Raw genomic sequence first — 14,367 nt, forward strand, 5'->3', positions numbered from 1 at the left:
GGATAAAGGCTGCTTCATCAAATGAACGAAGTTTTATCCTCAGTTTTGAGATGTGTACACACAAAGAAATAATATAAAGGCCACAGCTCAGCTTGGTGGTAAAACACTGTGCAGTACAGGTCTCACACCAAATCCCTGGTATCTCTAGTTTTAACAAGAAAAAAGAGTGTATGACATTGAAGACTGTGATGTTCCTGCTTATATTGTAAATATGGTAAGTGCTGTTTATATAGAAGACATATGGTAAGTGGAGTGAAAGAGGAGGGGGGAGTACATGAGCAGTAGAACGCTGGATGATTGGCTGAGCGTTTGAATGGCTGGGAGTATAAATGGAAGAATGACAGTTGAATCTGGGTGGTGTTGGGGTGGTTAATTGAGGAGGTGGATGGTGTTCGGTGTTGTTGAGAGTGAGTCGGAGTTCTGAGGCAATTAGTAAGAAGTCAAGTACATAAGAGAATATAGATGAAACCATACGCTTGTGAAACATTCCTTAAGTTATCTTGTTATTTCTAATTCTTAATAAATATATTTCTTGGTTAAACATAAGCCTGATTCCTTCAGCTGGGAAACACATACCAGGGGGAATAGCAAAGTAACCAAGGCTGAACAGTTTGTATCAAATGGTGGCAGCGGCAGATCGGAGGAAAGTGTATCCAGTCCCACAGAGAAACCCAGGGCTGTACGCTTCAGTGCAAGAGGCTGCAGGGGGGTTTGGGAATTACCTATACCCATAGACACAAGGTATCGAGATAGCCTGGCAGGGACTAAGACACAGTCTAAAGGTTATAAGAGATACAGAGTGTGGGGTAGTAAGGACTAGCAGGGGGATTTGTTGAAATCTGTGCTAGAGCTGTAAAGGGTAAGAAGAAAACCTGATGTTCCTGTCTGCTCGTAGTCACAAGCGAGAGCTTCACAGGTGGTGCTGGGGAAGGACATCACAAAGACCCCCTCTCCCTGAGTTTGTAGAACAGCCATTTCTAAGGCTCTGACTAGGCCTCAAAGGCAGCCTCCCCTAACTTGGTGCCCGCCAGATCTTTCGGACTACAACTCCCATCAGCCCCAGCCAGCATGTCCGTCTGGAGCACATACCACCTTAGGGAAGTTTGCCCTGGAGACCTGTGGCCAACCAGAGTATATAATACTAGGCCAGGTGGACAAACGATGGGGTAGACAAAGGAGATTTTATTAGTCCAATGAGTTTTGGACCGTACTGGACCTCCTCCTGGGAAATTCAGAGAAAGAAAATATTGAGGCAGGGGGCACTTACAGCCCTACCTGTGGACACCAAGGATTGAACTTGGGACCTTCTGGGTGCAAAGCTGATGCTCTACCAGTTGAGCTCCAGCCCTTCTCTATACACATTCAACATGCCACATAAGCAAGTTTCTTTTGAAACCGAGGGGACTCTCAAAAGCAGTTTTCTGATATGCCATTGGTAGGATGAGGGACAAATTCAAATCCTTTGTGTATTTAAAGGCAAACCTACCTGATTTCCACTTCCTAAAACAATATGTGAACTGAAATGCAGCCATCCTGTGACATCCGTCCTCTAAATTTTGCAGTACGGTTCTCCAGCCAAGTGATGTGTACAAAATGCATATCTCAGGAATGCAAGAAGTTGCCTTATACTGAGTCAGACCACTGGTCCATCTAGCTCAGTATTGTCTACACTGACTGGCAGCAACTTTCTAGGCTGTCAGTGGCCAGGGATTGAACCCCGGACTTTTTGCATGCAAAGCAAGTGCTCTGCCAATAAGTTATGGCCTTTCCCTACTAGTGAAGTAGGCATAAGAATATATATATTTGTGAAAATAACATATCAAAATGCACTATATTAGGAAAAACTGATTTGCAAACATGTATGTATTAGGCAAAATTGCATACAAAAATATGTAAGGAGACATTTGCACTAAAATGCTGATGAATTTTCTTGAGGACTAGAACTTCACAAACTGAAGTGGAAATGTAGAGAACTGAATTTAAGATTGGAAAAATTAAAAAGCTTGAGAAATTGACCGATTTGCCCATTCCTTGCCATGAAAATCCCACTGGGCATGTCTGGCAACTTGGGCACACCTAAAATAACTCTCAGTTAAAGACCAGACATGACCTTTGCATAGAATTGTCACAGGCCTCCTGTAACAGTTGTATCTCGTGGCTTTTCGGCCTCATTGTTGACAGTTTTCCATTCCTCTCTCCTTATGTACACAAATGTGTGTACAGTGGGCCAACTGGGGAGAATTTGCCCTGCATCTGACAAAGTGGACTTTTACCTTCAAAAGTTATGTCACAGCCAATTGGTTAGTTTTTACAAAATGCCACAAGACTCTTGTGTTGTTTCTGTTGCAGGAAACACATATCACTACCCTTCTGGAATTTGACCTTTAATGTATTCCCATATAGGAGGAGAAGACTTTCAGGGATTGAATGATTTCTAAATATTTGCATAGATCTTCAGCAAAAGCAACAACACAAAAAAACACAGGCCATGGCCTACAAACACTCACTGGGCAAATTCCCTTGCAAGAAAACAAGGGATTGGAGCCAGCTAAGTCCTACTCGGAGTAGAGCCATTGAAATTAATTGAATTACATTTGTCAGATCCATTAATTTCAATGGGTCTAATCTGTGTAGGGCCTATGGCTGTACTACCCTGAACACGCCCAATCTCGTCTGATCTCAGAAGCTAAGCAGGGTCAGCCCTGGCTAGTACTTGGATGGGAGACCGCCTGGGCATACCGGGTGCCGGAGGCTTAGAGGAAGGCAATGGTCAACCACCTCTGAATACCTCTTACCATTAAAACCCTATGAATCCTTTGGATTCATAGTCGCCATAAGAAGTAATTGACTTGAAGGCATATAACAACAAGAAGTCCATATAAAACTAGCAATAGATACAATCCAATGACTAAATTTAGTGGAGTTCTATTTTTACTGAGTCAGACCATTGGTTCCTCTGTCTCAACATTGTCTAAGCACTGACTGGCAGCAGCTCTCTAGGGTTTCCGGTAGGACTCAGGAGTCTTTCCCAGCCCTACCTGGAGATGCCAGGGATCGAACCTGGGACCTTTTGATGGAGATCAGCATTGAGCTATGATCCTTCCTGCATCTCAGCAGAGTTGGGAAGGAGTTATGTCTGATGCCTTGGACAACAATAGCTACTCAGAGGTAGGGCAGCAATGTACATGTCACAAAAAAATAGGACAAAATTAGCTGCCAATTAGCTACCAAACTAGTTTCAAGGTGCTGGCAGTGGCTGCTGGTGTTCCATGTCAGTGGGGCAGTGGAATCTGCTCCAAATTTTAGTCCAAACTATCAGCACTTTGGACAGCTCCTTGAAGGTTCAGACTAAAACCCGGGGCAGATTCCACTGCCCCACTGACATGTAGCCATCAGCTGCCACTGAATGATGGTATTGATGTAAAAAGCCCCATTACAACTTGAGATCATGATGCCTAAAAGATTCCCTACATACCCAACCAATCACTGCCTTCTGCAGGAGAGGGCATCCTGCAGACAACATCCTATCAGGAGGTCCCACATGATGTCAGAACTGGGCCTTTAGCGTGGTGGCACCTACCCTGTAGAACTCCCTTTACATATCAGACGGGCACCTTCTCTATTGTCATTTTTGGCACCTACTAAAGACATTCCTCTTTCAATAAGCCTTCTAAACTCTTTATCCCACTTGGCATCTGTCTTGGATTTGAATAATCGATCTTATGTACGTGCTGTTCTTTTCAACTGTTTTTGTATTTAATTATTTTTAAATATACAATTGTTTTCACTGTATATATATGTTTTATATATTTTATTATATGGTAAATCACTTCGGGATGTCTCATGGGAAACAATAAGTAATAACAACAGAGCAACTGAGGATACTGATTTGCCTAAAATGCTGATTTATATGTATAGATGCAAATTTAGAAACATAACCTACAGTTTCAATAGGAATAGTGGGGAAGAGTGTGACCAGGCGACCAGGTGTGCCTGCTCAGTCTGCAGTCCAGGTGCTCACCGTGGATGGGCATCTTCAAGGCCTTTCCTGCTCAGTCTCCTTCGAGTTCTTGTATCTTCAAGCTGGACATGGAGCACACAGCCTTTCAAATAAAGGACTCTTCTCTGTAAAGTAAGACATTTATCCAGGGCTGTGGAGTCGGTATGTCAAACCTTCGACTCTACTGTCTGACTCCGACTCCATAAATGGCAAATGTATATTATTTTATTTATTTATTTATTATTTTATTTATATCCCGCCCTTCCTCCCAACAGGAGCCCAGGGCGGCAAACAGAAAAGCTAAAAACACTTTAAGACATCATAAAAATTTTATTTATTTATTTATTTATTTATTTAGTTTAATTTATATACCGCCCTAAGCCCGAAGGCTCTCTGGGCAGTGTACAAAAAGATAAAAACAAGCACAATATATAAATACAATAAATACAATAAATAATAAAAAACAAACAAACAAACAATAACGAACCAAACAACATCCAAAATACGGAAATGCTGTTTAAAATACACTTTAAAATGCCTGGGAGTATAAAAAGGTTTTCACCTGGCGCCGAAAAGATAGTAGCGTCGGCACCAGGCGCACCTCATCAGAGAGACTGTTCCACAGTTCGGGGGCCACCACTGAAAAGGCCCTAGCTCTAGTCACCACCCTCCGAGCTTCGGACAAGAGAAGGTTGGGTGACATTGACCTGAAGTTCAATGGGGTGAGTTTACCCCAAAGGACCAGGTCCGCAGCCTTGGGGTTGTGCTTGATTCCAGGCTGTCCATGGAGGCTCAGATTTCGGCAGTGAGCCGGGCAGCCTGGTACCAACTACACCTCATACAAAGGCTGCAGCCCTACCTTCCTGTTCATCAGCTCCCACTGGTGGTACACGCCCTGATCACCTCTCATTTGGACTACTGTAATGCGCTCTACGTGGGGTTACCCTTGAAAACGGTCCGGAAATTACAACTGATACAAAATGCGGCGGCTCGACTACTTACGAATAGTCACCGCCGAGATCACATCACACCAGTGTTGTTCGACCTACACTGGCTTCCAGTTGTTTTCCGAGCCCAATTCAAGGTGTTGGTATTGACCTTTAAATCCCTATACGGTTTCAGCCCAGTTTATCTCACGGAGCGCCTTCAACGCCACCAATTATGCCGCCCGACAAGATCGCCCACACAGGGCCTTCTCTCAATCCCGCCAACAAAAACAGCCAGATTGGCGGGTACAAGAGAGAGGGCATTCTCAGTGGCGGCCCCCACTCTTTGGAACTCCCTCCCACAAGATCTCCGGCATGCCTCTTCCCTAAATGTATTTCGGAAAGCCTTAAAGACCTGGCTTTTTCAGCAGGCCTTCGGGGTATCCGGGGAGGGTTAATCGATATAATTGTAATGCCTCCTACCCAGTTTTAATATTGTTGTTGTAGATCTATTGTTTTTATTGTATTACTGTATTTTATTAATTGTATTTTAATAATTTTGTAAGTCGCCTAGAGTGGACATTGGCCAGATAGGCGACGAAGAAATTAAATTTATTATTATTATTATTATTACGGGTAGGTTCATATTGGGAGAGGCGTTCCACCAGGTATTGCGGTCCCATGCCGTGTAGGGCTTTATAGGTCAAAACCAGCACTTTGAATCTAGCCCGGAAACAAATAGGAAGCCAGTGCAGACGGGCCAGAACAGGTGTTATATGAGCAGACCTTCTGGTCCGCGTCAACAATCTGGCCGCTGCATTCTGGACTAGCTGTAGTTTCCAAACAGTCTTCAAGGGCAGCCCAACGTAGAGCGCGTTGCAGTAGTCCAATCTAGAAGTTACCAGAGCATGAACAACTGAAGTGAGGTCGTCACTGTCCAGATAGGGACGTAGCTGGGCTACCAATCGAAGATGGTAGAAAGCATTCCGTGCCACCGAGGCCACCTGGGCCTCAAGAGACAAGGAAGGATCGAAAAGAACTCCCAAGCTACGAACCTGTTCCTTCAAGGGGAGTGTAACCCCATCAAGAACAGGATGAACATCCACCATCTGAGCAGAGAAGGCACTCACCAACAGCGTCTCGGTCTTGTCTGGATTGAGCTTCAGTCTGTTAGCTCCCATCCAGTCCATTATCGTGGCCAGGCAACGGTTTAGCACGTTAACAGCCTCACCTGAAGAAGATGAAAAGGAGAAATAGAGCTGCGTGTCATCAGCATACTGATGACAATGCACCCCAAAACTCCTGATGACCGCACCCAGTGGCTTCATGTAGATGTTAACAAGCATGGGGGACAGTACCGATCCCTGCGGAACTCCACAATGGAGAGTCCAGGGTATCGAGCAATGTTCCTCAAGCACTACCTTCTGGTGACGACCCACCAAGTAGGAGCGGAGCCACTGCCAAGCAGTACCCCCAACTCCCAACTCCGTGAGTCTTCCCAGAAGGATACCATGGTCGATGATATCAAAAGCAGCTTAAAATACATTAAAACAAAAATAAATGAATTATTAATTTTATTTTGAAGCTGGAGTCAGAGTCGGTACATTTCTACCGACTCTGACTCCACCCAAAATTGTTTTCGACTCCGACTCCACAACTCTGACTCCGACTCCACAGCCTTGCATCTGTCTACCTTACTCAGAGGCCGCAGTCCTAAGCACATGTCCTAGATAGTAAGCCCTATTGAATAGAGTTTATCTTACTGAGATTTTTTTCACAAGATTGCACTCAGAATCAACAATGTTGAGCCAGAGCTAGATGCATCAGTGGACTGATGTTGTATATGGCAGCTTTGCATATTCATATTTCTGTCCTGCCCTGCTCCATTCCCTGGATAGACAGAAATTAACCAGGTTAAAACCTACCTCTTCTCCCTGGAGCATGAGGGAGTATGATACTGGGTTGTTATATCCTGTGAAGTCACTAGGCATGCGGAATGACTTCCACTCATGCAAGGTGACTTCTTCTCCCTCCCCCCGCTCCACCCCCAAATCTTCTCTAGTAGATTGGAGGGAAACCTAGAGCAGATTTGGTGAAGGGTGCACGGGATGTGTGGGGAGAGGAGAGGGAGAGGACATTTTGTTGCAAATGTGGAAGTTGTTCACCGGGTGCATTGACTTAGTTTGATATAACCTTATCATCCTTATTTCTGTTTCTGCAATAGATAGACAGACGAAGTTATTGTGAGTTATTATTATTAAGCTTGGTAGTTGTTTTTTGTGTATGTAAGTTGCCTAGTGATCTTTTATATTAGGTAATAATAATTTGATGATGATGATGATGACGACGGCCTTGGCAAATTAGATGAAGATCCTTTCCCCGACCAAGTTCAAAAACCGAACTTAATGAAGCAGTCTGGTGCTGAACATCCACTTTGCCAGCTAGGTTAATGATTCTGCCCACGGCAGCCTAGCAAACAGCTGGGAAAATGGCTGATCTCTATTCCACCGTTAAAGCAAACATAAAACCTCAGTTCTCCTCCAGACAGATACTAGCTGGCTCCATCAGAAATGTTTGCACTGAGGATGACCCAGTTGGTCTTCACAGACTTGAGTACCCCGCCTCTCTCCTCTGAGCAAACATTAGTTGATAATGGGGCTGGGCAAAGGAGCCAGACAAGTTAATCAGCACCTAAAATACATGCTGAGCTCATTTGGAAAAGGAGGAGGAGGATGGACTAGACAACAGAGCTCTGCAGATGGAACCACCATTACGCCAGCCAGGGTGGTGTAGTGATTAGAGTGTCATACTAGAACCTGGGAAACCTGGGTTCAAATTCCCACTTGGCCATGAAGCTCTTTGGGTGATCTTGGGCCAGTCTCTTAGCCTAACTGACTGTACAGGGTTACTATGAGGATAAAATTAGGAGGGGAAGAACCCTGTTTGTATGCCACCCTGAGCTCTTTGCAAGAAAGGTGGGATATAAATATAACAATAAAATAAATATAAATTATTATCATCATCATTTACTACCTGCCCTTCACCCAAAGGTCCCAGGGCAGGTTAACAACAATTTTAAAATGCGACATTAAAAACAATTTAAAAACAACCTAAAAATACCATCAGGTAGACTAATGCTTCTCTTTGGTGGCCTGATGTGAGACGGTGAACTTTGGGTGTCTGTTCAAGGTGTTTCATGTTGTACCTCCATCTACGCTGGACATGTAAATCTATTTGTTGTTGTTATGTGCCTTCAAGTCAATTACGACTTATGCCGACCCTGTGAATCAGTGACCTCCAAGAGCATCTGTCATGAACCACCCTGTTCAGATCTTGTAAGTTCAGGTCTGTGGCTTCCTTGATGGAATCAATCCATCTCTTGTTTGGCCTTCCTCTTTTTCTACTCCCTTCTGTTTTTCCCAGCATTGTAAACATATAGGTAAACTCATATATTACAAACTCTATAAGCTTCCAGTGACCTGCTTCCAAAGAAAATCAAACCTGGGTAATTGCTCCACTCCTGAACTTCTCACTGCTTGGAGAAGGGAAGAGAGGGTCATCAATACCTCTGATTTCAAAAGTAAGAGCTTGGGAGCAACACACCTTCACCATGTTTTGCATTCTTCTCTGAGCAGTTGCTCCTCAAATTGCAAGCAGCTCAGGGGAAGATCTCATCAGCTTCTCAAATTTGGCTTTCAGCTGCAAAATATTTTCCTCACCAGAGGGCGCTAAAAACTTGGCAGAGGTAGTGTAAACTCACACACAGCAAACAAGTCCAGGGCTCCTCCAGATGACCTGTTTATTGAGGATTTGTCCCACTTGCTTGTACAAACCTTACATGGAGGTTAGATAATATCCAATCTTGACTGAGTATGCATTCTGATTTGTTTGTGTGGAGGGTATATGGCAAGGAACATTCACCCTGATTTGCTTACCAGTGTTTACACAATTTCCCATTAACCATTTTTTCATCCTACAGTTTTCAATTCCTTTCCCTGACACTTTCCTAACTGTAAAAAGTCCATTTCTTTTTAAAAGTAGATTTGTAATGTGTGGGTGACAGACTGCTTCAATCCACTTTAATTGCAGAAACCTATGTGTTTGAATCCCTCTCACAAAATACTGACTGTCTGGAAGTGCGCAGGGGTCTAAAAGAACAAAAAGTCTTGTGGCTAGCAAGACTAGCAAATAGCAAATGAAGACTAGCAAATATTCTTCTGGCATAAGTATAGGGGCAGGTGACACAGACGTCTTTTGCTGCCTCTCATTCAGCAACAGTGAAACAGGGCTGCATCATTAACTGTGTCTCTTGGACAATAAGCAAGAAGACCTCTTCCTTTATTGAACTTGTCAAGAATTATCAATACCTTGACACAGTCATTAACCAAAATGGAGACAATAGTCAAGAAATAGGAAGAAGGCTAGGACTGGCAGGGGCAGCTATGAGAGAACTAGAAAAGGTCCTCAAATGCAAAGATGTATAACTGAACATTAAAGTCAGGATCATTCAGACCATGGTATTCCTGATCTCTATGTAAAAAAAAAAAATGGACTGCCTTCAAGTTGATCCCAACTTATGGCGACCCTCTGAATAGGGTTTTCATGTTAAGCAGTATTCAGAGGGGGTTTACCATTGCTTTCCTCTGAGGCTGAGAGGCAGTGACTGGCCCAGGGTCACCCAGTGAGCTTCATGGCTGTGTGGGGATTCGAACCCTGTTCTCCCAGGTCACAGTCCAACACTCTAACCACTATGTCACACTGGCTCTCTGGATCTCTATGTATGGATGTGAAAGTTGGACAGTGAAAAAAGCGGGTAAGAGAAAAATCAACTCATTTGAAATGTGGTGTTGGAGGAGAGCTTTGCGCATACCATGGACCACGAAAAAGACAAATAATTGGGTGTCAGAACAAATTAAACCAGAACTGTCACTAGAAGCTAAAATGATGAAACTGAGGTTATTATACTTTGGACACATAATGAGAAGACATGATTCACTAGCAAAGACTATAATGCTTGGAAAAACAGAAGGGAGTAGAAAAAGAGGAAGGTCAAACAAGAGATGGATTGATTCCATCAAGGAAGCCACAGACCTGAACTTACAAGATCTGAACAGGGTGGTTCATGACAGATGCTACTGGAGGTCACTGATTCATAGGGTCGCCATAAGTCAAAATCAACTTGAAGGCACATAACAACCACAACAACCACCTCTTCCTTTGTAAGAGGAAGAGCCAGGTGTTTTGAAGCAGCTGGGTCCAACTGGCTGGCACATTTGAACCCCTCCCTTCTTAATGCAAATTTCAGTACGTTGGTGTTGACAGGCAGGCAGGCAGGTTTTGTGGCGTGTTTTTTTTTTTTTGGTCTTCCTCTTGGAAACAAAGCAACCAAAAGACATACAGTCTTGAAGAAGGGAGGGAGATGAAATACTGGAAGGTACATTGATGGGTACTCTTGTCCTGCAGTTAGCTGAACAGGGTGTGTGAGACATGTATTGATGTAATTCTGGTCGTAGGCGCTGAGGTTTCTGTTTGCTTGTTTATTTGAATTCACCCACCACTGGCATGGAGCCCCAGGAGGTTGACCATGAAGGAACAGGAACACATGATCATAGGAATCTGCCTTCTTCTGAATCAGTCCATCTGTCCATCTAACTCAGTACTGTCAACCAGTGGCGGCTAGTGACTCCATGCCGGTGGGGCAGTGGAATCCGCTCTGGGTTTTAATCTAATCTAAGGAGCAGTCCAAGGTGCTGAATCTCCTTGACAGTTGTCTGGTCCTTGACAGTGTAGACTAAAATCCAGAGCAGATTCAACTGCCCCACTGACATGGAGCCACCAGCCTGTTGCTTTGTGTGTTGCTAAACTTGTTTTAAAGCAGCACAGCAGCAGAGTAACAGCGGATGTTGAAATGCGAGTGTGCCAGCATGTGTGTGCGTCTACCTAAGAAAGCAGGCTTTTACCCTGCATCAGGATCACTGAGACTTGGTAAAATAAGAAAAGCTGTTTTATTTAAAGAAATACATAGTAGATAGAAAGGCATACCTAGTTCTAACTAACTAACTAACTAAGTTGGAGGTGCAATGCCCAGGTGTGGGAGTTGACCTCATGGCTAGGAGAGAGGGAGCAGAGACAAAAGGTGTCTCCTCTCTCCCGGACAGTCGGAGAAGAAAGGAAGTGGAAAGGGCAGAAGGAGGACCTAACAGCCTAGTAGCCGGAAGGAAGTCAGTCAGAGCATCACAGGTAAAGGTAAACAAGCCTATCCATCTGGAGGACCCTAACTCTATCTCCCTTCTGGAACATAAACAAAAGAACAAAACAGGAGTTGCTCTTGCCCCACTTCCAACACAGCCAACACTACTGTCAACTCTAACTGGCAGCTCCCCTCTGGGGTTTCATGCAGGAAACTCTCCCAGCCTTACCTGGAGATTGAACCTGGGACCTTCTGCAAGCAAGGCAGATGCTCTAACACTGATCTACAGGCCTTCCCCGTGTGGCCCTTGGGCTGAAAAAAAAGGATTCCCCACCTGTGCCTTTCACCTTCCCCATCACAACACATATCCATGCATATTTATACGTTATATAATCATTTACTCCAATACACATGTCACATGGACAAATTTAATGCCAGACCACACACAGGACAGAAAGGAAAGAGGCGGAGGGAGGGGGGGAAAGGAAAAGGAAAATGGGAAGTAAAAGGACAAGAAGTGTGGTGATAGGTGGAGCCATAAGTGTGTGTGGAGGGAAGGAGTTTTATTCCTAGCTGAGGAGAATCCAGAACCCTGACACGCCTACAGCCACAACCAGAGGACTTGAGGGACAGCAGAAATACAAAAAAGGGCCTCTGATGATTATCTTAATAAGATTTGGTAATCAATAAAACAAGGGAAGATGGCCCTTCAGAAAAGATCATAAGAAGAGCCTGCTGGGTCAGGCCAAAGGCCCATCTAGTCCTGCATCCTGTTCTCACAGTGGCCAACCAGATGCCTGAGGGAAGCCGGCAAGCAGAGTAAGAGCACAACAGCACACTTTCCCCAGCAATTGGTGTCCAGAGGTATCCTGCCTCTGACAGTGGAGGAAGAACAGTGGCATCACGGCTAGAAGTCAGAGATAGCCTTATCCTCCATGAATTGATCTCCTCCCCTTTTAAAGCCATCCAAGTCCACTACCTCCTGTGGAAGCAAATTCCACAGCTTAACAATGCGCCAGTGTGAAAAAGCACTTCCTTTTGTCTGTCCTGAATCTTCTGACCTTCAAGTCGGAGCTGGCCCTAGGATAAATAGAGCTGTGGGCAAGGAATGCCTTTGGTGCACCTGCTTTCTAGGTTCACCCAGATGGTTTATGGGGCCTGGTGCAGGTGTGATGTTAAGGCCTCTGCTCCCGCTGCCCTCTAAAAGGACCCGTGTATGTGTTCACAGAGCTGTGTTCCACCGATTTTTACATAGCGCAAATGACATCAAAGTGCAAATGGAAAAATAAACACACTTTCAAGCTAATTGAAGGAAGATCATTTTTGAAGTTGGTACCCAAAGATCCTGCAGAACGGTGGCAAAAAGGTGACTGACACTTTCTTTTTGCCACCCTAGTTAACCCAGACAGTGCATTCAAAAAGCACAGCCAGTGAGCTCAGCTTGGCGCCTCCTTCAGCTCCGTGCCCAGGGCTTGCCCACCCTGAAAACTGGCCCTGCATTCAGCTCCATTGGATGTCTCTGATACCCTGGCCCCAAAGTCCACAAAGGGCTTTAAAAAGTCATCGCCATCACTTTGAATGGTGGTGCACTCAAGGAAAGACTCTGGGGGCCCACGCCACTGAATGCTCGGGATTCCCCTAGCAGCAGCGCTGTCTTACGGCTTGGTGAAGCAAGCAATGAAATAGGCATTTTGATCTAAAGAAGGGGGGCAGGAGCGGGAGTCTGTCACATGTAAGACCATTAAGTCTAGAGTCTAAAATTACCTAAAGCCACTACTGACTTTGAATTAATCCCAGAACACAGTCAGAAGCTGGTGATAGGTGATCAGTTGGATAATATAATAGGATTTTTATTAAACTTTGTGTTTTTTAAAAAAATGCAGGTAGCCATGAATAATTTTCACTGTCAGAGATGCCGCCTGATACATGTGTAAGAAATGTCATTTTTAGTGTAGCAGCACCTACACTTTGGAACTCTTTGCCTATTGACATCAACCAGGTCCCTTCACTGTACTCTTGTCAGTGCTTACTTAAAACATTTTTATTTAGGCAAGCCTATCCAGACATGTGGAAGTTGAGAATAAAGTCTTTTTTTTAGCTTGCCATTCATTTTAATTATTTTTGAATGTTTTAAATATTTATTTTTATTTATTTATTTAATTACATTTTTAAACCGCCCTATAGCAACAAGCTCTCAGGGCGGTGTACAAAAGATAAAAACAGGTTAAAACACAAATAAACATGAAAACAATACAGTATAAAAAATATATAAACAAAATTAAGACAAAGACAAATTAAAGTAGAATTTAAAATGCCTGGGCAAAGAGGTAGGTCTTTACCTGGCGCCAAAAAGATAACAAAGAAGGCGCCAGGCGTATCTCGTCAGGGAGGGCATTCCATAACTCGGGGGCCACCACCGAGAAGGCCCTAGCTCTAGTTATTACTCTCCGGGCCTCCATATGCGTTGGAACCCGGAGAAGGGCCTTCGACGTCAGGCGCAGTGAACGGGCTGGTACATAGCGGGAGAGGCGTTCCGCCAGGTATTGCGGTCCAATGCCATTAAGGGCTTTATAGGTAAGAACCAACACTTTGAATCTGGCCCGGAAACATATTGGTAGCCAGTGCAGCTGGGCCAGGACAGGAGTTATATGATCATATTTTTTAGTCCCGGTAAGAACTCTGGCTGCAGCATTCTGCACTAGCTGAAGTTTCCGAAAAGTCTTCAGAGGTAACCCTACATAGAGTGCATTACAGTAGTCCAATCTAGAGGTTACCAGAGCATGGATAACTGTGGCAAGGTTCTCCCTGTCCAGATAGGATCATAGTTGGGCTACCAGCCGAAGCTGGTAGAACGCATTCCGTGCCACCGAGGCTACCTGAGCCTCCAGTGACAGGAGCGGATCTAATAAGACCCCCAAACTACGGACTTGCTCCTTTAGGGGGAGTGTAACCCCATCTAGGGCAGGTCGGACATCAACCATCTGGGCAGAGAGCCCCCCCACCAACAGCATCTCAGTCTTGTCAGGATTGAGTCTCAGTTTATTAGCTCTCATCCAGTCCATTATCGCGGCCATGCAGTGGTTTAGTACATCAACAGCCTCACCTGAAGAAGATGAAAAGGAGAAGTAGAGCTGCGTATCATCAGCATATTGCTGGAAATGCACTCCAAATCTCCTTATGACCTCACCCAGCGGCTTCATATAGATATTAAAAAGCATGGGGGACAGAACCGAACCCTGCGGGACCCCATA

At 44.5% G+C, this 14,367-nt stretch overlaps 1 pseudogene; it reads left to right on the forward strand.

The window, feature by feature from the left end:
- The first annotated feature begins 2,635 nt into the window (after positions 1-2,635).
- Positions 2,636-2,754, forward strand: LOC133388127 (5S ribosomal RNA; annotated as a pseudogene).
- Positions 2,755-14,367: the final 11,613 nt, after the last annotated feature.

Source organism: Rhineura floridana, chromosome 6 (assembly GCF_030035675.1).
Source record: "Rhineura floridana isolate rRhiFlo1 chromosome 6, rRhiFlo1.hap2, whole genome shotgun sequence".
In the NCBI taxonomy this organism is placed as follows: Eukaryota; Metazoa; Chordata; class Lepidosauria; order Squamata; family Rhineuridae; genus Rhineura; species Rhineura floridana.